Source organism: Elephas maximus, chromosome 7, assembly GCF_024166365.1.
Source record: "Elephas maximus indicus isolate mEleMax1 chromosome 7, mEleMax1 primary haplotype, whole genome shotgun sequence".
In the NCBI taxonomy this organism is placed as follows: domain Eukaryota; kingdom Metazoa; phylum Chordata; class Mammalia; order Proboscidea; family Elephantidae; genus Elephas; species Elephas maximus.
In genome coordinates, this window is record NC_064825.1 from 125,343,904 (window position 1) to 125,359,266 (window position 15,363).

At 41.3% G+C, this 15,363-nt stretch overlaps 1 long non-coding RNA gene across 1 annotated transcript; it reads left to right on the forward strand.

Annotated features, from left to right (window-relative positions):
- Positions 1-496: 496 nt before the first annotated feature.
- LOC126081269 (uncharacterized) lies at positions 497-3,662 on the forward strand. The gene is made up of 3 exons (XR_007518323.1): positions 497-591; positions 1,970-2,160; positions 3,492-3,662. It is a non-coding gene; the product is annotated as an uncharacterized LOC126081269 (long non-coding RNA).
- Positions 3,663-15,363: the final 11,701 nt, after the last annotated feature.

Genomic DNA, 15,363 nt, shown 5'->3' on the forward strand with positions numbered 1-15,363 from the left:
TGAAGGTTAGATGTCAAAAAAGTTTTCCACTAAAAGTTAAAGCAACCTACATTAAAAGAGATGTTTATGGGTTAGGGAAGCTTGGCTCTTCAGAAAGATTTGAGCTATGGCACTTAGCCCAGGTGCTGATTAGATCAGGGGCTATGAAGCTGTTTTGCACTTGAAGAGGAAGGAAGAAGAAAACAATAAGGAGATAATGAGGATGATGGGAACAAAAATAATAAAACAATGACGACAACAACACCAAAAGCAATATGTCATTACTGAAGTCCCCAAATTTTCTTGGGTCCCAATGTCACTATCTCCTTGGTTTTTCACAAAAAGAGCATTGGCTGGCTGGGCTCTTGTTGGTCCCCCTCTCTGTTGTTTCCTGGTTTGATGCCAAGTTGATCTTGTGACTCTTTCCTTTCCTCATTCCTGGGAGGGACTAAGGTGGCTACCAGGAGAATAAATAGAGGAGTCCTGGGTGCTCCTGCCAAAGTGAGTTCCTTGATCACTCCACATAAGGCTGAACGCCAACAACAGCCACCTCAAACATGAAGCTGGTGATGGTCCTCATGCTGGTTTCCCTCCCTCTTTATTGCTATGCAGGTGAGTACTGTGGAGGGAGGGCAGACTTTGGGCGAAGGGCTGTTGCCTGGGTCTCTGTGGAAGACCTGCTATCCCCATGCTCCAGTACTGGTCAGCCCCTGTACAAAGAGTCTGGATCTATTAGACCCATTATTTCTAGAGAATCCAGAGAATCAAAGATGTGGTTCCCTCATGGGCTTTGCCTCTGTACTGGAACTGCATGTAGCTTGTCTTGTTGTCATTCAGGCTGTCACTCTATGGTCACAGCTACCGTGAAAACCAGGATGCAATCTGAATTAGATATTTCAGTGGGGCAAAAAAGATAGGATCTGATGGTTGCATGGCACTTGCATTCAGATGAGTTTCTGCGAAGAGGAACTCATGGAGCCTCCTTAAATGTGGAAGGAAACCTCCCAGGAGAGAAGGCTCAGGCAGCAGTATGTGGCCCAGGATCCAATACCAAGTGGGGTCCACTTGACATGCATTGGGGGGGGGTTGATCCTAGTCCTTTTTACATGTCTTTTGGAAAGTCCCTACTTTCCACACTGACTGCAGAGGAGACCTCATGCCATCAGGATATCCTTCCAGCAATGAAGATATAGAGGAAGAAAAGGCCCTGACAGAGGAAGTTGGTGATGAATAATACTTCACATACACAATGTGCTTTTTATAACTTAGAAAGCTCTTTCACGTACTCATTTGTTCCCCAAAGAGATGCTTGTTGTTGTTGTTAGTTGCCATTGAGTTAGTTCCAATTCATGGCAAAATAAGGGCAGATAGGCAAAAAAGTTGATATGCTCAAAGTCAACTAAATGGGAAACAATAGAGCCAACAGTCAAATGCAACTTCCTGAATCCATGTCCAGAGCTCTTTCCTCTACAACACAAGTCTGGCCACATCAGTTCATACTATGAACATGAATTTCTTTGTTCTTTGTTGTTATATCCAATAGTTAAGAGTCAACAGAGCTAAGGAATAACTTCTAGACCCATTATATCTATAATACTTGGAAACCCTAACTGATGCTCTGAATTATTTGAGTGAAGCCTTGCATGACATTGAACACGGAAAGATGAAATAATTTTTAAGATGTTGCTGCAAGTAGGAGCATCTAACTTCTAGAGCGTCCTTGTTAACCAAGGTTGCATGATGTTTGGGTTTCTAAGCTGGAGAGGGGAAGGACAGGAGTCGCCTGGCTTAAAGGACACCCCGGATCCTGAGTTTACTCTCTGGGGAGGAGGAGTCTTCCTGAGAATTCAGAACTCTTGACCATAAAAAAAAATATTTCTGAATCTATGTTCTACTGGGATATAGAAGATGGCAAGTGTCACAGATATACCCCCAAAAGGATGGATACCCCTGGCAATGAGCCTGTTTTCTGAAGTTTTTTTCTTCCCAGGTTCTGGCTGCCAGTTTCTTGAGGATATAATTGAAATGGTTATCAGTACTGAAGTGTCAGAAGCTGAACTCCAAGAAGCTCTTCAACAGTTCACATTGGGGGATGATTCCACTGTAAAAGCCGTAGGTGAATTCAAGGAATGTTTTCTGAAGCAGACGAAGGAAAATGAAGACAAAATCAGAACAATGGTGGTAATTTCTGCTTCTTCTTTTGTGCTTTTAAAAACACTGACAAGGGAAAAGCAGGCTCTAATTTTGTCTCTAATAATGCCAAAGCAATTGGTGAGCTGGAATTTTTTTACATCTGTTGATTTAATTTTGCAGTGAGTGTTATAACTTTGACACCAAGTACGCAATACAAGTTCCCAAGTGTGTTTACATTTCACTCTGTGGATTCTTCATTGAATGATGAATACGAAAAGGCAAAAGAGAGAAAAGAAAGCGCAGGAAAAGGCTTACCTACCCCCTCAGCTTCCCAGAACACACACACACACACACCCACACACCCACACACAAACACACTTTCTATCAAGAGAAACAAACATTTCATTTTCAGAGGCCCCTCACTTATAGCACGAATCACCAGAGAAAGGTCGCTTTCTCCACAAAACAAACAGGAAAAATGTTCTTAAGAATTTAACTGAGTTATTTGGTCAGCAGTCTCTAATATCTCAAATTAAAAGATGTTAAAATGCACGTCTAAGCAATCCATACTTAGTAAGCATCAATGATTAAAAATTATGGAACTTTGAATTAATTTAAACACCCCATGAAATGACACTGGTATGAACCCACCATGGGGAGTGGAATTGTTTAAAACAAAGAAGTCAATAGTTTTAGAAATGAGCATTCTAAGTCCGTGTTGGTTGAGGCTTTTCTGAGTGTTTATTAAATGTCTTAATATTCCATTTCAAGCATTCCCTTATAGAAAATTTTAAAAAATATACCAAAAATCATAAGAATGAAAGTAAGCATCATGTACCATTTAGGATGATGGGATTATTTTTTTTTTGGTTAAAATTTGATATTTTTTCAATACACACCCAGATTAGACTCATCATTCATAGTGGAGAGCCCTGATATTTTTAAGGCCCCAAAGATAATGGTGGAAGGCTGTTTTCAATATTTCTAAGTTTTAAGGGAATACCGAAACTCTTAAACTCCACATCTTTGTCTATTTGAGCTGAGATTTGTACAATTCTCTGTTTAAAAAAAAGTCAGAAACAGTTCAAATTGACAGGTGTAATAAATGCAGTACATTGGACAAAAAAGTTGCTAAAGGGGTCCCTGGCGGGAACAAGATCTGGAATCACCCACACTTCTTTGGCATCAATCAATGTCTGCTGAACAACAGAATAAATAACTAGGTAATTCGATTTCACTTCCAGCTCTCACTTGCTTGAATTCTCAATGTTTGTGGACAAACCAGGAAAACCAGAGGAGGAAGTTTTCTGGGTTTCAATATTTTACCATATAAGAGAGAGTTGAAAAATCTAAGTGATGCCTCTGTTTTTGTTTTCCAGCACATAATATACAACAGTACTCGGTGTGCATTGTTTTAAGTTTCCACAAGACTTCGGCCCAAAGGACTGCAAAGTATGATCACAAGGCACCTGCCAATTGCTATAAATCCCATCATTACTTTCTATTATTTTGTCTCTTTCTGTGCAAAGTGCAAGACAATTGTTGAAACCTCAAAGACATTTCCATAGCAATAAACTAATTGCAAAAAATGAAGTTCCTTTTTTTCCCCCAGTGAATGGAGGTTTTGGAAGGCTTTGCATATCACACACATATGCATGTGTGCACACACCCATGCACACATACACACACACACATGCACAAGGACAAGCACACCGATGAGAAGCATCTTCTTTACCTGATGAAGCCCAAGCCTTGGTTCTCTCTGTGTAAAAGCATTCTGTTCCCCTCCTGTTTATGATCGCCCCAAGCCAAAATGAAAAAGAAAACAGTTGGTGTAGAGTCAATTCCCCGTGTGTTTAAGCCCCCAAGTATAGTCTCCATTGACCGAGAATTGGAAAAGTTGAGTGGCTTTCCCAAACTCAGACAGCCCCAAAGCCCCAGAGGTGGAAAATGAGATCCAGATTCCAAATCTTTGGTTTTGCTGTTTGTTCTCCCTGTCTTTTCCTTTGCCATGTAGACCTTGGGGAGTCATCAGAACACCAAATAGTTGTGTGCTGCAGAGCAACAAATTCTAAACTGGGTTATGGAAAGCTGGCTAGTTTTCCTCCTTAAATGACACTGGAACATCATTCCCTCATATTGCAATAGGTCCCTTCCCTGGAATTGTCTTTCTCTTTGTCACTACCACCAAATGAGGAAGCTTAGAACGCCTCCATACAGAAGGAAATGTCAATTAGAGTTTTAGAGGGAAGTATCTTTGCTTAAAACAAAACAAAACTGTCCTTCACCACCTCATGCCCATGGTAATCACAATTACCTTCAGTCAAAGTAGTTGAAAATAATGGAAACCAACAAATAAGACACATCGTTAGAGATTAGATCAAGTCGGTAGAGCACGAGTTTATTTTCGTTGGGTGCCATCCAGCAGGTTCCGACTCATAGTCACCCTACATACACGGAATGAAACACTGCCAGGTACTGCACCATCCTCACAATCGTCACTATGTTTGACCCCATCGTTGCTGCCAACTGTGTCAATCCATCTCATTGAGGGTCTTCTGCTTTTTCACTGATGCTGTACTTTTCCAAAAGTGCTTGGTGTCCTTCTCCAGGGACTGGTCCCTCCTGATAACATTGATATCATGTCCAAAGTAGGTGAGACAAAGTCTCCCCATCCTCACTTCTAATGAGCATTCTGGTTGTACTTCTTCCAAAATAGATTTGTTCGTTCTTCTGGCAGCCCACGATATATTCAATATTCCTCACTGACAGCACAATTCAAAGGCATCAATTCTTCTTTGGTCTCCCTTGCTACTTGTCCAGCTTTCACATGCATGTGAGGGGATAGAAAATAGCATGACTTGGGTCAGGTGTACCTTTGTTCTCAAAGGGATATCTTTGCTTCTTAACAATATAAAGAGGTCTTTTGTAGATTTGCCCAATGCAATACATCCTTTGATTCTTGACTGCTGCTTCAGTAGGTGTTGATTGTGGATTCAAGCGAAAAAAAATCCTGGAAACTTCAATTTTTTTCTCCATTTATTATGATGTTGTTTATTGGTCCACTTGTGAGGATTTTTGTTTTCTTTATGTTGATGTGTAATCCGTACAGAAGACTGTATTCTTTGATCTTCCTCAATAAGTGAAAGCAAGGTTGTGTCAACTGAATATCTCAGGTTGTTAATGAGTTTTCCTTCAATCCTGATGCAGCGTTCTTCTTCATGTAGTTCAGCTTCTCGGATTATTTGCTCAGATTACAGATTGAATAAATGTGGTGAAAGGATACAACCTCACACACATCTTCCCTGAGTTTGAACTACACAATATCCCCTTGTTCTGTTCATATGACTGCCTCTCAGGCTATGTACGGGGGCCTTATGAGCACAATTAAGTGTTCTGGAATTCTCATTCTTCACAATAATTATGATCCACACAGTCGAGTGTCTTTGCATAGTCCATAAAACGCAGGTAAACACCTTTCTGGTATTCTCTGTTTTCAGCCAAGATCCCTCTGACCTCAGCATGATATCCTTCGTTCCACAACCTTGTATGAATACGGCTTGAATTTCTGACAGTTCTCTGGTGATGTATTGCTACAGTGGTTTTTGAATTATCTTTGGTGTAATTTTACTTGCATGTGGTATTAATGATATTATTTGATAATTTCTGCCTTCTGTTGAATCACTTTTCTTTGGAGTGGGCACAAATATGCATCCCTTCCTGTTGGTTGGCCAGGTAGCTGCTTTCCAAATTTCTGGGCATAGACAAATGAGCACTTCCAGTGTTGCATCTATTTGTTGAAACATCTCAATTGGTATTCAGTCAATTCCTGGAGCCTTGATATTCACCAATGCCTTGAGTGGAGCTTGGACTTCTTCCTTCAGTACTATGGGCTCATGATCTTGTGCCACCTCCTGAAATGGTTGAATGTTGACCAATTCTTTTTGGTACAGTGACGCTTTGTGTTCCTTGTATCTTCTTTTGATGCTTTCTAAGTCGTTCACTATTTTGCCCGTAGAATTCTCCAATATCACAACTGGAGGCTTGAATTTATTCTTTAGTTCTTTCAGCTTGAGAAATGCCGTGCATGTTCTTTCTATTTGGTTTTCTAAATCTGGGCCTTTGCACATTTTTTTATAGTACTTTACTTTGTCTTTTCGAACTGCGCTTTGAAATCTTCTGCTCAGCTCTTTTACTTCATTATTTCTTCCATTCACTTTAGCTGCTCTAAGTACAAGAGCAAGTTTCAGAGTCTCTTCTGACATTCGTTTTGATCTTTTATTTGCCAAAGCTAGGTGTACATAAATATTAGATGGTAATGGGGACTAATGAGGGTCAATAACCACAAGGAACAGAAGGCTTTTATTGTCCCCACCACTGCACATTACTGTTGTGGACAAAAGGTCTTTCTGTCGAGCCAGAGCAATCTACATAGTTTAGTAAAGAACATATTCATGAAGACCCTGCAGAGTATTAGTGTCCTGGTCTGTTTCACTAACTTGAGGTTATTTTTCCAGCTTCTTTATGCTGTTCCTTCAGAAAAACAAAACGAACTTCATTTACCCTCTTGTGGGTGCCACATGATCATCCTTTTCCTTTTTAGGCTACAGATGGAGAAAATCTGCTTATTTTCATCACCCTGAGTGGCTTTTCTGTTTGCAGAGGACTCAAATTTCCCCTTTTGTGTGGTAACTTGGGTGTGGTTTTGCTTGCTGTCTTCAAGTCTCTGGTTCACAATTTGCGGATGACTCACAGTGGGATTCATGCTCCTCAACATTGGTCCAGCACACCTTACTCACTGTGGGGATGGCCAAGAAGAGCTGCTAGGACCTGGCCCTCATAGTCTTGAGGTAGTTCTTCCTCTGGAATTCCTTCATGTAAAATCATATTCCCAGGTAGAAGAGACGTATGGGAACAAAGCCGCACCTTGGTGTGGCAGCCTCATCTCATGCTTCAAAGTATCTAGTGATTGAAGGAGAGTCCTTAACAGCCAAGTGTGTTCCACATTGTGGAAGAAAACTTCTGGAATACTCCTCGGAACTTTCACTGGCCCGTGACAATTTCACATGAGCAGAGCTCCACAGCTTATTTGAATACAGCCTGCTTCTTCATCACAAAATTTTGAGAGCTTTAGGCCACTAAAGGCCTTTCACTGTAGTGTGTTTCATGTATGATGCGTGTTTTGCCATTGGTTTTGTGTTTCATCTTGCCAGAGTCCTGGGGACGGTGTGGAGTTTATGGGTGTAATTTGATGCTTAAGGCTTTGTCTTGTAAAATCAAAACCTGGCCTGTGTCTGTGTTGAGTGGAATTCTCCAAAGGAGCTTGTGTTAGTAAAGCAAATGGAGGAACATGCCAACCGTTAGTAAATTTGGTTAAAAGTATACAGGCGTTCTTCAACTCTACTTATCATTGCAAGTTTTCTTGAAGTTTGAAGTTCTTTTCAAATGCAAGGTGTCACGGATTGAATTTTTTCCCCCCCAAAATGTGTGTATCAACTGGGCTGGGCCATGATTCCAGGTATTGCATGATTTTCCTATATGTTGTAAATCCTGCCTCTATGATGTTAGTGAGGGAGAATGGGCAGCAATTGTGCTAGTGAGGCAGGACTCGACCTACAAGACTGGACTGTGCTTCGAAGCAAACTCTTGAGATAGAAAAGAAAGAAGCCAGCAGAGAGACAGGGGGACCTCATAACACCAGTACATCCTTTGGACCCTGGGTCCCTACACAGAGAAGCTCCTAGTCTGGGGGAAGATGATGAGAAGGCTGACAGAGAGAAAGCCTTCCCCTCTAGCAGACACTCTGAATTTGGACTTTTAGCTTACTTTACTGTGAGAAAATAAACTTGTCTTTGTTAAAGAAATCCGCTTGAGGTATTTCTGTTATAGCAGCACTAGGTAACTAAGACAGAAGGTAAGAAGGTAAGAAATCGTATTACTGAGGCACTATGTATTGTGAGGAAACCCTGGTGGCATAGTGGTTAAGTGCCAGGGCTGCTAACCAAAGCGTCGGCAGTTGGAATCCTCCAGGCACTCCTTGGAAACTCTATGGGGCAGTTCTACTCTGTCCTGTAGGATTGCTATGAGTCAGAATCTACTCGATGGCACTGGGTTTGGTTTTTTGGTATGTATTGTGATGAAGAAAACTTCCCCCTGGGAGAGAAGGTCTTAGGCCATCAAGAGAGGATACACATTACAGATGGATCAGGCAGTATTTCCTTGATGGGAGATGAGCTACAAAGTAAATTTTCAGGCAGATGAAGGGTCCCCAAACTCTAGGTTGTGTTCCAGATGGCACCTGTACTGGCTTCCCAGCATTACAAACATCATAGGCAGGACAGTGTAGCCAATAGAAGCTACAAACATGGAAAATTCAGGTGGAAACCAAGCATTTGTAATTTGTTTAACCACTTAGGGTATGACACAGAGAACTGATTATCCAGGTGTGGGGAGAGCTGGTGAACAAGGTGAAGGAGATAGCCCAGTGATGTCCAAATGGCCTTTTCCATATTGGGGGCCTAATTTTTCAGTTCCCAGCTTTTAGCAAGAAGTCTGAGGAGGCAATAGATGTGCTAGGGTTGCTGGCAGATGGTCTGAAGAGGTAGTGGGTAGTGGCTACATCAGCTCATGCACTTTCCTGATGCACCTCAGGACCCAAATCTCATGAGCTCAACAGTGGCCACTGACAAGGGAAGAAGTAATACAATGGAACTGAGGTGTTTGTAACATAAGATGTGTTGGGGATTTGGGCACCATCAGAGATGAGAAATCATGGTCTTTGTAGCTTTGACCCACAACCTTCTATATTCCCAGATGGCATACTGTACAGAAAAAGGCAAGGCTTCTTCTACGAACATGTGAACACAGGTCAATGACAAGAGTTTGGCTCTGTACTGAGGAGAGGGAGAGCTTCTACTTTGTCAGGGGAACAGCACACAGTGTCCCTTACCTGGAGCGTTTTTTCATTATGGAGAGATAAAGTCACTTACAGAAAACTCAAGGTCAGATTTTGAAGGGGAAGGTATCAAGTCAGAGGGAAGCAAAGAAAGTTCATCAGTCATTTGTTTAGCCTTTTATTATCCCAGAGCCCAGAGTCATGGATGCCTCCAGGGGAGGGGCAAGGAAAGCAGCTATGAGGTCAGTGGAGAAATGTCTAATCCTCAAGGAAGGGCCGTTGGGGTTCCACAGGGAGCCAACCTCCTCCTCCCAGGTGAGGATCTGCAGTTATCTGGGCAGAATGGGAGTGCCATGGTCTACCAGGAAGGACCCCCATCCTGAGAGACACTCCGGAAACTACCTGCGGGGTCAGTGCTCTATATTAAGGTTCTTATGAGCGAAGGATGTGCCTTTTCTTCCTTTTGTATATTGGGACAAGAGAGATTACGGGAGTGGACATGGGAAAGGAGGACCAGCATGACCAGGTGGTAGGTGTAGGTGTATGATAAAAGTGTATGTGGACATCAGGATCCTGAAGTAATTCGTAGACCTCCCCATCCTGCGTGGCCCTTGGGAGTCTTTGCGTGTCCCACAGGTATTGTGTTTACCAGTTTAAAGAGCAAAGTTCTAGAGACTCCTGGGAATGAGAACCTCCGGCAGAAAGGACACATGTGATGAGCACATCCTCCTGAGGACGAGTCCAGAGACTTTGTGTGCCTCGAGCAGAAATAATATTCATCCCCATCGAGAGCCAAATTCTGAAGCACATTTTGTTAGCATTTAAGATGAAGAAACATTCCTGTTGGCAGAATTAGCTAGACTGAATTGACATTTTCCTTTGGCAATGAGGTGATTTCGTTTGGTTTATTAGTTATATCCTTTCCTTTTGTTAGGTAATTTTAATAGCTGACATTTACTGATCACTTACTATGTGCCAGGGACTGTACTAAGCTGTGCCATGTATTCCATTACTTCTTACCTAAATCCTATGAAGTAGGCACTGTTACTATCACCTTTATTTTCAGATAAGGAAACTGAGACTGCACAGCTTGCTGAAGACTAACAAGGAGAAAGTGTCAGAGCTGAGCTTGAACTCAGGTCATCTGGTACCAACACTGGGGCTTTACCCCATGAACGGACACAGGCTAAGTTTGAAAGATCCAAACCATACTTAAGAATTCAGAACAAAGCACAAAACTAAACTACCCTGTTAGGATTCTAATGGGGTCTGGGTTGAAGTCATACAATAGTCTGAGAATAGTTGACATCTTTAAATTTTTAAATATTTCCTCCCAATGAGGAGTGTGTCTCTATTCATTTAAACTCCCTTTTATATCCATGGAGCCCTGGTGTTGCAGTGGTTTAGAGATTGACTGCTAACCAAAAGGCCAGCAGTTCGAATCCACTAGCTCTTCCTTGGAAATGCTCTGGGGTAGTTCTGTTCTGTCCTATAGGATTGCTATGAGTCAGAATGGACATGACGGCAATGGGATTATATCCATGAGGAGCCCTGGTGGCACAGTGTTACAGTGCTTGGCTGCTAACCAGAAGGTCAGTGCTTCGAATCCACTATCCAAATTATGGGAAGAGAGACCTGGCTGTCTGCTTCCATAAAGATTACAGCCTAGGAAGCCTTATGAGGCAGTTATACTCTGCCCTACAGGGTCACTATGAGTCCAAATCGACTTCATGGCAATGGATTTTGGTATCCATGAATAAAGTTTCCTCATTTTATTGTTGAAAGTGTACATATTTTTACTTCCATATATTTCACTTCAGTTTTCTTGTTGCTATTCTTACTGTTGTTGATGGTATCGCTTTTCCCATCATGTTCTATAGTGATAAGAGCTGGCTTATGGCAAAGTAATTGATGTTTATGTAGTCATCTTGTATTCAGTCAGCTTGATGAACTGTTAGTTCCAGTAGTCTTTTTTTCGGTAGAACGTCATGGATTTCCCTGATAGCCAGTCAACTATTTATAAATAGTGCCAGTTCATATTGTTTTGATAAGGATTATTCTTATTTCTTTGTTTTATTTCTCTTCTTATTGCTCATTTCTTTGTCTTACTTATCGTCCTAGTGCACTGTCTAGGATTGCTAATACAATGTTAAATAATAACAATGATAGTGTGCCTCCAAACCTTGCTTTTTCAGCTTAGTGAGAACTTTTCTAATTATCCTGATGAAATAAGCCTTGATTATAGTAGAAAGTGTCATGTTTGTAAATATACATACACATTGTCGACTGTGCTATTCAAAGCCTCTTCTTCTTTTTTTTTTTTTTGACAATCTGACCTATGAAATTACTATGAAAGTGGATTAAAGATTCCATATTGGGGAGCAGTAGTGGAAGGCATTTAGCCCCAACTGTCTCCCTGCTTGGCCAGCCAATAAAGTTGCCTTCCGTTCTCCCCACTTTTGACCCTGGATAGAGTTGCGCTGAGCAGAACCTGCAATTACCGCAAGATTTTCAGGAAACCAGCCAGGTGTCATTGCTCAGTGCCGGAGGTGGATTGGATGGAGGACCCGACCGAAAGTTCAATGTGCACCAGGAAGTTCACTCTTCTCCCGCCTCAGAGCCATTGTCATAGTCCAGATCTTTTTCTTCCCGGCTCAGGTCAAAGTGTGTGGGCACACACATGCTTACACAATACCAGGGAAGTCAGCACAAACAGACAAAAGCAAAAGCGAAGAAGTTTCCTAGAAAGATCCAAACACTTTGAGAGACAGTGTAGCTGGGGCTGGGTCCTGGGGACTGCAGTTTCGGGGGACGTCTCGGTCAATTGGCATAACATAGTGTATGAAGAAAATGTCCTACATCCCACTTTGGTGAGTAAATCTGGAGTCTTAAAAGTTTGTGAGTGGCCATCTAAGATACATCTATTGGTCCCATTCCACTCAGCAGAAAAGAAAATGAAGAAAACCAAAGATACAGAAGATACTAGCTCAAAGGACTAAACGACCAAATGAACCGCAGACCCCACCAGCCTGAGATCGGAAGACCTAGGTGGTGTCTAGCTACCATCAATGAGTGCCCTGACAGGGAACATAGCAGACAGTCCCCGACAGAGCAGGAGAAAAATGTAGAAGGGAGCTCTCCTAAAAAGGCTAGGCTTAATGATTGACAGAAATGGGAGGAAACACCGGAACTATGGCTCCCCGGATGCTCTGTTAGCCCAGAACTGAAACCATGCCCCAAGCCCACTCTTCACATGAAGATTAGACAGGCCTATAAATCCAAAAATAATAGATGTGAGGAAGGTGCTTCTTAGTTCAATCAAATATATCAAGCCAAATGGGCAGCTCCTGTCCAAAAGAAAGATGTAAAGGCAGAAAAGGACAGGAACTGTTCGAAGGGACAAAGGGAACCTGGGATACGAGTGGGGAGTGTGCTGTCACATTGTGGGGATTGCAGCCAACGTCACCAAACAAGATGTCTATAAATTTTTGAATGAAAATTAACTTGATCTGTAAACTTTCACTAAAAGCATACACACACACAAAAGGTATGAATTGTCTTCAGACAAGACTCTATAGGCTGTGACTCTCTGAAAGGCAACAGGAAGATAACCACAAAGGGGGACACTTGTATTTCAATCCCCACTGACATACTCTCCTGGAGCTGTCAGCACCTCAAAATCAATACACCTCCACCTGTCAGCTCTCTCCTTGGTTTACTGCCTCCATTTCTTTTTTTATTGGAGATATCACTAATTTTGAAGGAACTCTGGTTCAAAATCATAAATCGAGGTTTATCAAACACAAAGGGCTAACTTAGGCAGTCTCTTGATTTTCTCCCTCAGGTCTCCAGCACGACCACTGCATATATCTAGGGCCTCATAATTTTATTTTTTGTGGGCCAGCATTATCAATCTCTGCCTAGGCCCTCCTCCTCAAATCTCTTCTTCCTACAATCCATCATACACTCTTTGATAAGGTCAGTATTCTGCGAGAACAAAGCTCTGATTTTGTCACAATTTGTCACAGGGTGACCAAAGTGACTTGTGAATTTTTATGAAATAAAGCTCAACATCTCCCTTAAAAAATTAGAATATTCAGGTCTGTGTAAAAATAAGAACTTCACTTTGATTCTTTTTGTATTTCCTCCATTTTTCCCTTTAGATAATTAACTATTATTTCTGAGCCCTTCAGAGTTAGGGCATAAAAAAAGAGGACACACAAAAGTATAGAAAGTTCCCAATCGAGCCATATTTTTTTTTGTGTGCGTGTGATTGGTTCAGCTTCTGTGGGCCTGAAAGCTGCTTTCTTTCATGGGACACTTCCAGGTGTCTTTCAGAAAGTCCACTTAACGAAAATCTATCATTTCTTTGGAAACCCTGGTGGCATAGTGGTTAAGCGGTATATGGCTCCTAGCCTGAAGGTTGGCAGTTCATATCCACCAGGGGCTTTCTGAAAACTGTATGGGCAGTTCTACTCTGTCTATAGGGTCCCTATGAGTCGGAATCAACTTGACGGGAATAGGTTTTTTTTTTTTTTTTAATCATTTTCTTGATGCTTGAGAAAACATTTTTTAAAAAAGGGGTATGGAATAATATGAAAAAAAAAGACAACTGGAAAAGTTAATAATAGTGTTGGAAGACAAAACTAAAACAGAAAAAAAAGTACTACATAGAGAGAGGAAAGATTAAAGAAATGAAAAAAAGGGAGAAGAAGAGAATATAGAAGGATCAAAAGAGGATGTCAAACTAACAGAATTTCAAAATAAGAAAGAAATATAATGGTGGGGAGAAAATCACCAAAGGAATAATTCAAGAAAATTTCCCAGAAATGAAGAACAAGTGATTGAAAAGTTCCACTGTTTCCCACACACAAAAGAAAATCAGTGTGAAATTTAAGAACATCATTCTAAAGAAAAGCTCTTCCAGAATGAAACACTAAGTCATATCCAAGGATAGGGACTAAAAATGACACCAACAGAAGTAGCTAGAATGCAAAGAAATAACACTTCAAATCAGTATAACCAGGCTATGATTCTATATGGATGTAATTCTACATGAAGTCAACCAATAATCAAGCATGAAGATAAAGATTTTTTCAGATATCCAAATCTTCAAAACTTTTATCTCCAATGAACCTTTTCTGAGAAAAATATCGGTGCATATGTTCCACCAAAAAGAGTGAGTAGAACAAGAAAGACAGAGGCATGGAATACAATAGGGGATTTAACATATGAGTTGATAGAAGCCTGAGATAGATGAATCAATAGAGAAGAGTATTCAAAAATTATTTAGAACCATTTAAGTTGAATAATTCTTCATTTTAGGGAGCTGTCCTGTGCATCATAGGGTATTTAGCAGCATCCCTGTCCTCTACTCTCTTGATATAAATGGCAACCCCCACATCCAGTTTTGACAATCAAAAACATTCCTAGACATTGACAAATATTCCCAGGAATGCTGTTGCTGTTAACTGCCTTCTAGTCAAATCTGACTTACGCTGACCACGTATGAACACAGTAGAACGGCTCCATAGGGTTTTCTTGGCTGTGACTTTTTAGAAGCCAGTCGCCAGGAGGCACCTGTGGGTTGGTTGGAACCACCAACCTTTTGGGTAGTAGTTCAGTGCTTACCCATTTGTGCCAACCACGGGTCAAAAAAACAAAAAACAGCAACTCCAACAAAAACAAACAAACAAAAACCCATTGGCATCAAGTCAATTCCTCGTCCTAGGGACCCTGTAGGACATGGCAGAACTGCCTCATAGAATTTCCAAGGAGCAGCCTATAGATTTGACCTGCCAGAGAGGGGAAATACAATTGTTCCCAGTTAATGTAACCACCGCTCTTGCAGTGAGGAATATTTTATATCACTTTCCCCAAATATCCTTTCTGACGTCAGAAGGATCTTGGCCTAAAGCAGACACTACCAGGAAGATGTTTACTTGTGTTGTATCACCTTAGGAAGGCATTTAATTCTGTGGATCATAAAAAATTATGGATACCCTTACAAAGAATGGGCATTCCAGAATACTGAATTGTGTGTGCTCTTGCGGAACCTATATATGGATCAGGAGGCAGAGGCAGTGGTTTGAACAGAACAAGGAGATACTGTCTTGTTTAAAATGGGAAAAGGTGGGCAGCTGAATTGTACCCTTTCACCACACTTCTGCAATTTGTATGCTGAATCAAAAAACTGAGAAGCTGGACTATATGAAGAAGAAGGCAACAGGACTGGAGGAAGACTCTTTAACAACCAGCAAAACGCAGATCACATAAACTTGGTAATGGAAAATGCAGACTACTTGAAGCAGTTGCTGACGAAGGTCAAAGACTTTAGTCTTCAATATGGGTCACGC